Source organism: Pinus tabuliformis, chromosome 9 (assembly GCF_031772625.1).
Source record: "Pinus tabuliformis cultivar Carrire ecotype Pingquan chromosome 9, CPIR1, whole genome shotgun sequence".
Lineage (NCBI taxonomy): Eukaryota > Viridiplantae > Streptophyta > Pinopsida > Pinales > Pinaceae > Pinus > Pinus tabuliformis.
In genome coordinates, this window is record NC_142307.1 from 940784154 (window position 1) to 940794467 (window position 10314).

Sequence of the window (10314 nt, forward strand, 5' to 3'; positions counted from 1 at the left end):
CTCCTTCATAGGATGATTTCCGGACTTAGTGTTAGTTTTTGGTTAAGCATCTCCCTCTAGGAATTGTGTAATTTTGGGGGGGAACAAACCTTCCCTCCATAAATTGTGCAAACCCATCTAGACACCTAGATGTGCTCCAGAATTGCGCAATTATTCCTGACAGTCTTCCTCTCAAAAATTCGCAATTCATCCCACGACAGTTTCTTAACCCAGAAATTGCACAATTCTAGATAGCAGTCACCTGCTACTCCCAGAAATTGCGCAATCCCTTTGGGATAGCTAGCCCAGCAACTAGCATAAATTGCACAAACCTAGCCAGGGAGCCTGCTGGGCTTAGAAATTGTGCAATACAGTCAGACATAAATCCTTGAAAAAATTGCATAGTCTGATCCAGGACAGTTTCTCAACCTAGAAATTGCGCAATATTGGGAGACAGTCATATGTTCCTCCCAAAAATTGCATAATCCCTCTGGGACAGCCATCTCTGCTCAGCCCAGAAATAGCATAGATTTTCATCCCAGGCTCGCAGACTAATGCATATGCTTTCAGGTTGATCGGTTCCCTCGGGGACCAAGCAAAACTGACTTGCATGCATGGATTGCTTTTCCCAAGGTAGCATGCAAAGGCATCCTTTAATTTAGGGATCTATTTTTTTGCAGTTGGAGGTTACATGCAAGGATCATTTCAGAAACCTCCCGCCAAGTGTCACTTTTCCTAGATTTGTGGCATGCCCATCACAACTTTGATTTTATCAAAACTCATTTTTTTGGGTGCTGCAGATCTCATTCCTCACATCAATCTTGTATCTCTTACATCCCAGATCGCATCTAGGAGTCGTTCTCACATTCAACTCAATTGTTTCAGGGTAAGCCCACTTCGTATGTCTTGTGCTGCGTTTATGTCACTTTTTGTGTTTCGCCTTGTGTGAGTGTTGTCTGCTTGATTTTTGTGAAAGTTTTTTGTCATTTTCATTCATGTTAGCTTGTACAAGCTCCATTTCAATTTCCATTCACATCTCACTGTTGTCTCATGCATGACATTGTTTTCTCACCAACAGTCACTATCGCGACGACCCGCTTCACTCACATGCATGTTGTCCCATTTTCTGAATCCTTCACTTACTGTTTTCATGCATAATAATTCACTCTTGTTTGCACTGATATTGACGCAAGGTTAACCCTGCTTACACCCACAGTATGCATGTAAAATGCATAAGCACATTTGTCCCAGGAATCTTAACTCTCTAAGGAGTCAAATCTTCATTTAGAATATGGTTAAGGCCCCTTTCTTAATCTCCGCAAAATGATTTATAGACTAGCCAAGCCTAACCCTTAACCCATCCTTAAGCCTTGCATAATAACCATACCCGCTCTTAACTTTGGTTAATGCAGACTTAACCCATAAACCTTTATCCCCTATAATTCTATTATAACCCTCGTATAATGGGAATATACACAAACACACGAGAACTTACAATTTTCGCTTTTCCATAGCCTTGGTGCATTTATCGATGCTTACCTTTATCAGGCTCATTATCCACCAAATATTTCTCTCCATCAGATCTGACGGTTGATGGGAAAACCCTGCTCCGAACACATAAGCTAGACTTCAAATAATAATGAACCGTGTTCATAAATCGTCGGGTCCGCACTCTCGATCCATCGCCTTCCCACTACACTCTCCATTCACCGATCTCTGATCGGCCCGATCTCCACCGTCCATTTATTTCTCTGATCCAATGGTCAATATTCACTCCGAATATTCAGAACAGTCTGTTGATCCTCCACCGTCGATCTGCACTCAATGGATCTGACGGTTCACAATGATTTCGGGTAGACAACAAGCACGAGGATTAACCACCCGATAAATTAGTTTCATCTCTCCTCCCAAGTGCTACATGTCGCTCAGTTAGTGGAATCGGGTGACTACCCTCTAATACCACTTATGGTTTTGAGGCTGCCCAAAAATCCACTTCCTGTTGCAAAAATAATTTCCTCGTTAATTAACTTATACGCTCTTTCACATGCGATGACCATTGATCTATGAGATCTAATGGATCATGTGCACTAACACCTTACTTCTTCATTCATTGCTTTTCTTGACTTCTTTATTTCTTCGATGTTTTCCTGTAGTTTTGGGTTTTCTTCGGGGTTTCATTCTTCCGCTCTTTCACTGCTCAACTCTCTCTGAGCTTAACTCCACAATTTCTCACTTCGCTACCACTCCAGAGCTTCACTCTGATCCTTCAATTGGATTCAATGATCCATCATGATTCCTCCGAATCATTCTTCTCCTCTCTATAGTTCTACAGAACTCTGTCTGCAACCTCTATTACAGAATACACAACATTCACATAATTCAATCATTCAATATTCATTTCACAAATCTATACAATTCTGGAATAAACATCTGTATATATAAGTATAAACAACTGATTACATATCAAGACTCTCTGTCTCTCAGGCCTGATCTTCGATATCAGTGGCCTCCTTCCTTTTTACAGTCTGCCTGTAGGCTTATATTTATACCAGAAAGGTTCTGTTGAACTAATTCTGGTTCAAATCCTTAATCTACTGAACTGACTCCTAAATGTCCTCTAAGTCCACTTCTAACTCCAGTTAATCCCTAAGAACTCTCTCTAGTTCCTCGAATCATGAAACTACCTTAAGAGTTATAATTGACTTCTAACTCTCTCATCATTATTAACCACTCATGTTCTCCTTCATTCGAGAGCATTTACAAACATCCTCACAACATCTAATTAATTCCTATCCTACTCACTTAAAAGCCTAAATATTACATTAACTTAACACTTAGGAAACCAACTTCCCTAAAACACATGACCCCCTATGTCTATTAAAATACAATGATTTTCCTTGGGTTGAATGCTCCTACATCAGACTCCCAAAGTAGAAAATATTCATGATCTCCTGATCATGTATCTTCATAAGTTGATAGAAAACCTCTAGGGTCCCAAACTTTAGTTTGTAGATACCCAAATGCCTTGCACCTTTGTTTCCGTTGTATGTCTGTTGTATTCTGTTTCATCTTCCTCTCCTCGTCAATCAGGTTAAAGTTTTGATTGATCATCCTTCCTGTTGCTATCAATTTCCTCCACATGGACTGTTTCATCATCAACTACCATAATTATTCAATCTCTATCTCCATTTCATCCTTGGACTGGTCCATATTCTACCTCTTACTTCTTCCTCTTTCTCTTTGCTTTAGGTTGTTGTTGTTGTCCACTAACTCTTCAAAATATTGTTAGTTACTTTCACTTTGTAGTTGTTGGTTTACTTTTTCTTCTACTTTTGCTCATTCTCATGCTCCAACTTTTTCTTTGACTCTTACGCTTACTGCCTCCCTTTCATCCTTACCCTCTTTCATGATTATTTATGTCTGCACTGAATCATGACTTTCCAGCATTCTCTCCAGCAATTGAGTATCTCTATTCCATGGATTAAATTCTTCCATAGAATCTTCTTCTTTCATTTTTATTTGGCTACTCATCTGTGCCAAATTTCCTCCAGCATCTACAACTAAACCTACACTCACAAAACACTTGTTAAAATTAAAAACATAAGGCTTATGTGCCTTATCTTCCTTTGGCAACAATTTAGTTTGCTGCTCTGTTTCTTTCTCTTCTGTCAGCACATCAGTATGCTGTTTTGAATTCTCAAAAGAATTCATGACACTGTCAACTAGTCTCTCCTCCACACCATCTTCTCTAATGATTTCTTCCTGCTCTTGTCCACTGTAGTGAACTCCTTCCTCTGCAATCACACTGTCATACTCTGAATTTACCAGCAAATATTCCAGCAATGCAATTTCTCTGTGACACTTCGCAAGTACTTCATCATCACTTATAATCCCCGTATTTATAAATGAATTGTCAGTTTGAAAATGACATGGCTCAATAGTTTTAACTGTTGTTTCACATATCAGTTCTTCAAACTGAACTTCATCTCTTTTTCCCACAAGAAATTGTCCCTCTGTGGTAACAGTTTCATTACTAAGTTCTTTCTGTTGCAATAAGTCACTGCCTTCCTCATTCAAGAGATATTCTCCCTTATCCTTTACTCCAGAGTATTCATCTTCTGAAAGATACTTTTCCATACTTTTGATAGCTTCAAAAGGTTGCTCATCCTCTGCAAAACCCTCCCTTGTTAGTGACCAATCATCAAATGTCCTTTCTCCCAAGGTTAATTCCTTTGCATAGGTTTCTTCCTTCTTAACATCTTTCAGTAGATGTCCTTCCTTTTTACTGACTATCTCAACAGCTTCCATGGTTATTTCCATTGTGCCTATCATCATGATGAACTGATGATCCTTTACTATGTTTTCAACTAACATTGTCTCTTCTTCAAGTTTGCCTTTAATCTCTTGTCATCTACCTTCTCCAAGAGCTATTCTTGTCTCACCATCTGCATTAATATTCTCCTACATTTGTTTTGCATCCACAGATAAACTATCAGTCTTAAAAACATAAGACCCTATGGTCCCACTTGGTGTTTCAACCATCATATCTCCTTGTTATTCCAAGTTCTCTTTATGACTCAGAAATTCTTCGATGGTATCCTCTTCAATCTCCCCAAGCCCTTCACTTGGTTTCTTGATATCTTTCCTCAACTGTATATGAGACCTATCTATCTCATCTTCTTCCAAAACAAAATTTAGATTCTGCTTGTCTTCTTCCTCCTTTATGACAATATCAGCAAATTGTCCTTCTTTACATGTTTCACCTGCAAACACACACAAATTATCAGATTTAAAACCATGTGACCCTTTGGCCTCACTTGAAGTTTCAGTCTTCAAGTCTTCATCTTCACTCAGAACTTCACCCTGTTCTACTTCACAAATGGACACTTCCATTTTCATTTCCAACTCAGCTTCTCTGAGTTTTTCCATCAGCCACCTTACTTGCCTCTGTTGTAGCCTTCTCTGCAACTTATGCCACTTCACTGGCTTCTTCCTCAAGACCCAACCTAGTCTCTGGCTTTCCTCTAGTATCATCATCAATACATCAAGTTGTTCTTTCATCTCTGCAATTTCCTTGTCAATTTCCTCTTGACTCATCCTCTTGCCATTTGCCTTGGCATCCTCTTTCTTCATCTTTCTTCTATTGTGGTCTTCCTCAGAACCTCTGCTATGACTATCAGTAGCCATATTACCTCAGTAAAACAGCAAGATTAAAGCCTCTGCAATAGCAAGTCCTCCCTGCTGCCTCTTACCTCACCAAGCTATCCTCTGTACTTGGTATTTTGGCAAGCCCTTGGTTCTCTATCTCTGGAACTTCTTTTGAGCACTTCTCTCTGCTCCTTCTAGGCTTCAACTCTTCTGCATCTCCTAGGAACACAATTGTCCTCTTGTATTTCAATCACCATAAAATACTTGGTTCTAACCACTTCTTCTTTCACTTAGAAAGTCTTACCAGCTTCCTTCATTACTTAGCAATTCTACCCACATCCTCTATGGAACTACCTTTGTGAGCTGCAACAAAACCCCTGCAGTAACAAGTCTCCTTCTTGCTACATATGCTTTACTAAGCTTCTCTCCTTTGAGCTCAGTCTCTTAGCATTTCTCTAGTTCTTTCCTCTGGAACCAATTTAGGCACTCCTTGCTCTAGATGTTACAACCTTCTCACCTTCTTTTGTTGTTATCTGTGCATCAATGTACAAACACAAATTCTCCAATCAGATCAAAACAGAACTTATCACCTCACCTTCAAGATCTCTGCATGATCTTGTTCCACCATTCCACCTGTACCTTGAATGGATTATCCCTTGTTCCTTGCATCTGCAAGTTCTGCTACACATCACCTCTGTGTGTCTACTTTCTATCAGATTAGAATTTGATCCTTCCTTGCCTGCATAAACATCTTTGACACATAACTTTGTTCTCAATTCTTTCACATAGAATTTCTTTGTTTTGTTTTAACACCAATTGTTTCAATTACAAACCTGGCTTTGATACCAAATGACGCAAGGTTACCCCCACTTACACCCACAATATGCATGTAAAATGCATAAGCACATTTGTCCCAGGAATTTTAACTCTCTAAGGAGTCAAATCTTCATTTATAATATGGTTAAGGCCCCTTTCTTAATCTCTACAGAATAATTTATAGACTAGCCAAGCCTAACCCTTAATCCATCCTTAAGCCTTGCATAATAACCATACCTACTGTTAACTTTGGTTAATGCAGACTTAAACCATAAACCTTTATCCCCTTTAATTCTATTATAACCCTCGTATAATGGGAGTATACACAAACACACGGGAACTTACAATTTCCTCTTTTCCATAGCCTTGGCGTGTTTATCAATGCTTACCTTTATCATGCTCATTATCCACCATAGATTTCTCTCCATCAGATCTGATCGTTGATGGGAAAACCCCTCTCCGAACACATAAGTCAGACTTCAAATAATAATGAATCGTGTTCATAAATTGTCGGGTCCGCACTCCTGATCCATCGCCTTCCCGCTGCGCTCTCCATTCACTGATCTTTGATTGGCCCGATCTCCACCGTCCATTTCTTTCTTTGATCCAATGGTCAATATTCACTCCAAATATTCAAAACAACCCGTTGATCCTCCACTGTCAATCTACACTCAATGGATCTGACAGTTCACAACGATTTCGGGTAGACAACAAGCATGGGGATTAACTGCCCAATAAAGTAGTTTCCTCTCTCCTCCCAAGTGCTATGTGTCGCTCGGTTAGTGGAATCGGGTGACTACCCTCTAATACCACTTATGGTTTTGAGGCCGCCCGAAAATCCACTTCCTGTTGCGAAACTACTTTCCTCACGAATTAACTTCTGCGCTCTTTCACCATGTGATGACCGTTGATCTATGAGATCCAACGGATCCTGTGCATTGACACCTCACTTCTTCGTTCGTCCCTTTTCTTGACTTTGCTATTTCTTCAATGTTTTCCTATGGTTTTGGGTTTTCTTCGAGGTTTCATTCTTCTGCTCTTCCGCTGCTCAACTCTCTCTGAGCTTAACTCCGCGAATTCTCACTTCGCTACCTCTCCAGAGCTTCACTCTGATCCTTCAATTGGATTTGATGATCCATTATGATTCCTCCGAATCATTCTTCTCCTCTGCGTAGTTCTACAGAACTCTGTCTGCAACCTCTATTATAGAATACACAACTTTCACGTAATTCAATCATTCAATATTCATTTCACACATCTATACAGTTCTGGAATAAACCTCTGTATATATAAGTATAAAAAATTGATTACATATCGAGACTCTCTGTCTCTCAGGCCTGATCCTCGATATCAGTGGCCTCCTTCCTTTTTAGAGTTTTCCTGTAGGCTTATATTTATACCAGAAAGGTTCTGTTGAACTAATTCTGGTTCAAATCCTTAATCTACTGAACTGATGCCTAAATGTCCTATAAGTCCACTGCTAACTCCAGTTAATCCCTAAGAGCTCTCTCTAGTTCCTCGAATCATGAAACTACCGTAAGAGTTATAATTGACTTCTAACTCTCTCGTCATTATTAACCACTCATGTTCTCCTTCATTCGAGAGCATTTACAAACATCCTCACAACATCTAATTAATTCTTATCCTACTCACTTAAAAGCCTAAATATTACAATAACTTAACACTTAGGAAACCAACTTCCCTAAAACACATGACCCCCTATGTCTACTAAAATATAATGATTTTCCTTGGGTTGAATGCTCCTACATCACATCTCATCATGCATTCAGACTTCTCATGTTTTCAGTCACCCGTCGGCTGGTCTGGGCTGCCTTGGCCCAGACCGTTCCTTGCCTGGCTAGCACTACACATTTTCGGAAGCGAAGGCTCTACCTTTCCTCTAGAAATTGCACAATTTTGGCCCAGCACTAACCTTGAAGCTTGCATTGCGCAATTCTCGGAGGCACCTGGAGGCAATGTCCTGCTGGTCCCAAAAATTGTGCAATGCAGTTTGCTGGTTGCATGTCACTACTAACTGAGATTACACATTGCACAGTTTCATTCCTCAACGGGCTAGGCTACACTATACATTGCACAATTCCAGCAGTCATTCAACCTCCCAGCATCCCAAACTGTGTCATCCACAGTCTTGGCAGTCAGTCTCCTAGCCTCCCAAAGAAAATTGCGCAATCTTCACGGACAGTCACACAGGTATGTTACATGTCATTCCTCCAGTTTTTTTTGGCTTTCTACTAACAGATTTCTTGCCATGAGTTTTTCTATGTCTCCAGTTATCATAGGTGTCATCTGCCTCCCAGCAGAACAGGTACAATAGCTTCCAGGAGAGTAGAGTCAAGGACACCGTTAAGAGCGCAACTGGGGATGCAGTCAATCAAGTGTCTATGAACTTGCCTATCCACAAATACATCAAGTTGTTCATGGACAAGGATATCAAGGTGAATGGAAACAGCATCACAATGAGCAACACCATCAGCAGCAGCATAAGGGAGTACACCTACACGCAACGAATGCAAGAGGAAGGTTGTTGACAACATAGAGGCAGAACAAAGCTACGAATTCAAAGCAAATCCACTCATGATAGAAGAAGCTTTGGAGATTGAAGCTATGAGGTAACAGCGTGACACGAAGGTCGAACAAAGGAAGAGAGAGAAATAGAGAAGGAGTTGCATGTGTTGAAGCGACAACTCGAGGGAGAACAAGAGCTGCACAGTCGAGAGAATGAGTTGGAGGAGGAACAGGCACAGTAGGGGGCACAACATGCACAAATGGATGAAACTACGCCCATACAAGTTATAGATCCATCCCAGTAGCTAGCACGAAGCTGACAAGGTGAGCAGTCTTGTTGATCACGTGAAAGGGAGTTCAGATGCATGCATGTCATTGTGTGCATGCATGCGATCCCACCCATTTGGCACACTCGCTGAGGTGAAGACAAGTAGCAAGTCCGGCTGGAGCTAAACATGTACTTCGACAAGTTGATGTGCATGGTCACCAACACACACTTGGACATCAGCATAGATATTATGCATCAGTATGTTGATGGTCTAGCCACACTCAAGACAATGATGTGCATGCTATCAGACGAGTTGGACAGAGGATCCATATCAGTGTACTTGGATGTAACGAAGGCAATAGTTCGCTTTCAGTAGGGTGTCACCATTAAGCACACGGACACCATCATAGAAGACCAAGCTTGGCATCAGTTCATCACCATCGACCATGACAAGGATGTCGAAGAGTTGGTCTTACCACAACGGTCTGAGTGTTAGTGATGTCTTGCATGGCTTGCTCAAGCCATTTTGTCTCACATGGGTACATGTACAGACTGTATGTAACGTCTTGTCAAGTGGAATTTCAAGTGTCGATAGTCGAATGTAATAGTCATAGAGTAGTTGAAGAGTTATGAGTATAGATGAACGGTCAAAAAGGGGAATGTCAAGGTTCACCCCACCCTTTGCTATAAATAGTCCCTCATAACTCATTGTAGAGGCTTTTGGTCAGCCAAGTTTCCAATAGGAGTATCTTAGAGAGAGCTTGGATAGTATTGTAATGAGCCTTTGCTTCTCCACTGTGTAGAGCTAGTATATCTCTTTGGAGGAGAAGGCGACAATGATTGTAACATGCTGATGTTGGAACTAGTGGTTGGTCATGGTTGTATTGTATGACTAGAACTTACACTTCTTAATATAACAAAACCAGCATGTTTCATGCATATGTCGTATTGTATTTCAGTTATCTTGTTTACTCTAAATGATGTATCTCTATGTTTGCTTATGCATGCATGTGTAGCTAATTTTTGTATATGTATGTATGAATCTTACTTAAATGTGTTGTTGGTTTAACCATCACTTTGGATTGCTAGCTCACTTGCCTTCTAGTTTTTGATGCATCTTAGCTCGTGCATTCCCTTCTTAACTCCGTCCTTTCACAGGTTTCCAAGGGGAACACTTACCTCACCCTTCGTGTGTTAGAACCACTCATGCACCTTCCTTGACTTGTTGCATATGTCACACCCTTGCTACCAACAAGAACATCTTACTTACCTCTGTGTGAAACCGCGATCAAGGCGATACCATACGACCCACTGCTGGGACTCCTACACCAAATAGTATGAGGTCTAATTGGGACTTCTTATCGGGGAGATCTCCTAACATGTTTATGGGTCCAACAATATCAACACCTGGTAAATAGATTCAATCTATCATGGAAGAAATGGAAGCAAGTCCATTCGCATAATCACCATTTGGCCTCCAACCTAATCTCTAACTCACAAATTAGACTTCCTCCACATATCCTATGTCTATGACTAACCTCTCTCATGGATCACATGTAGATACAAGCTACCCATCA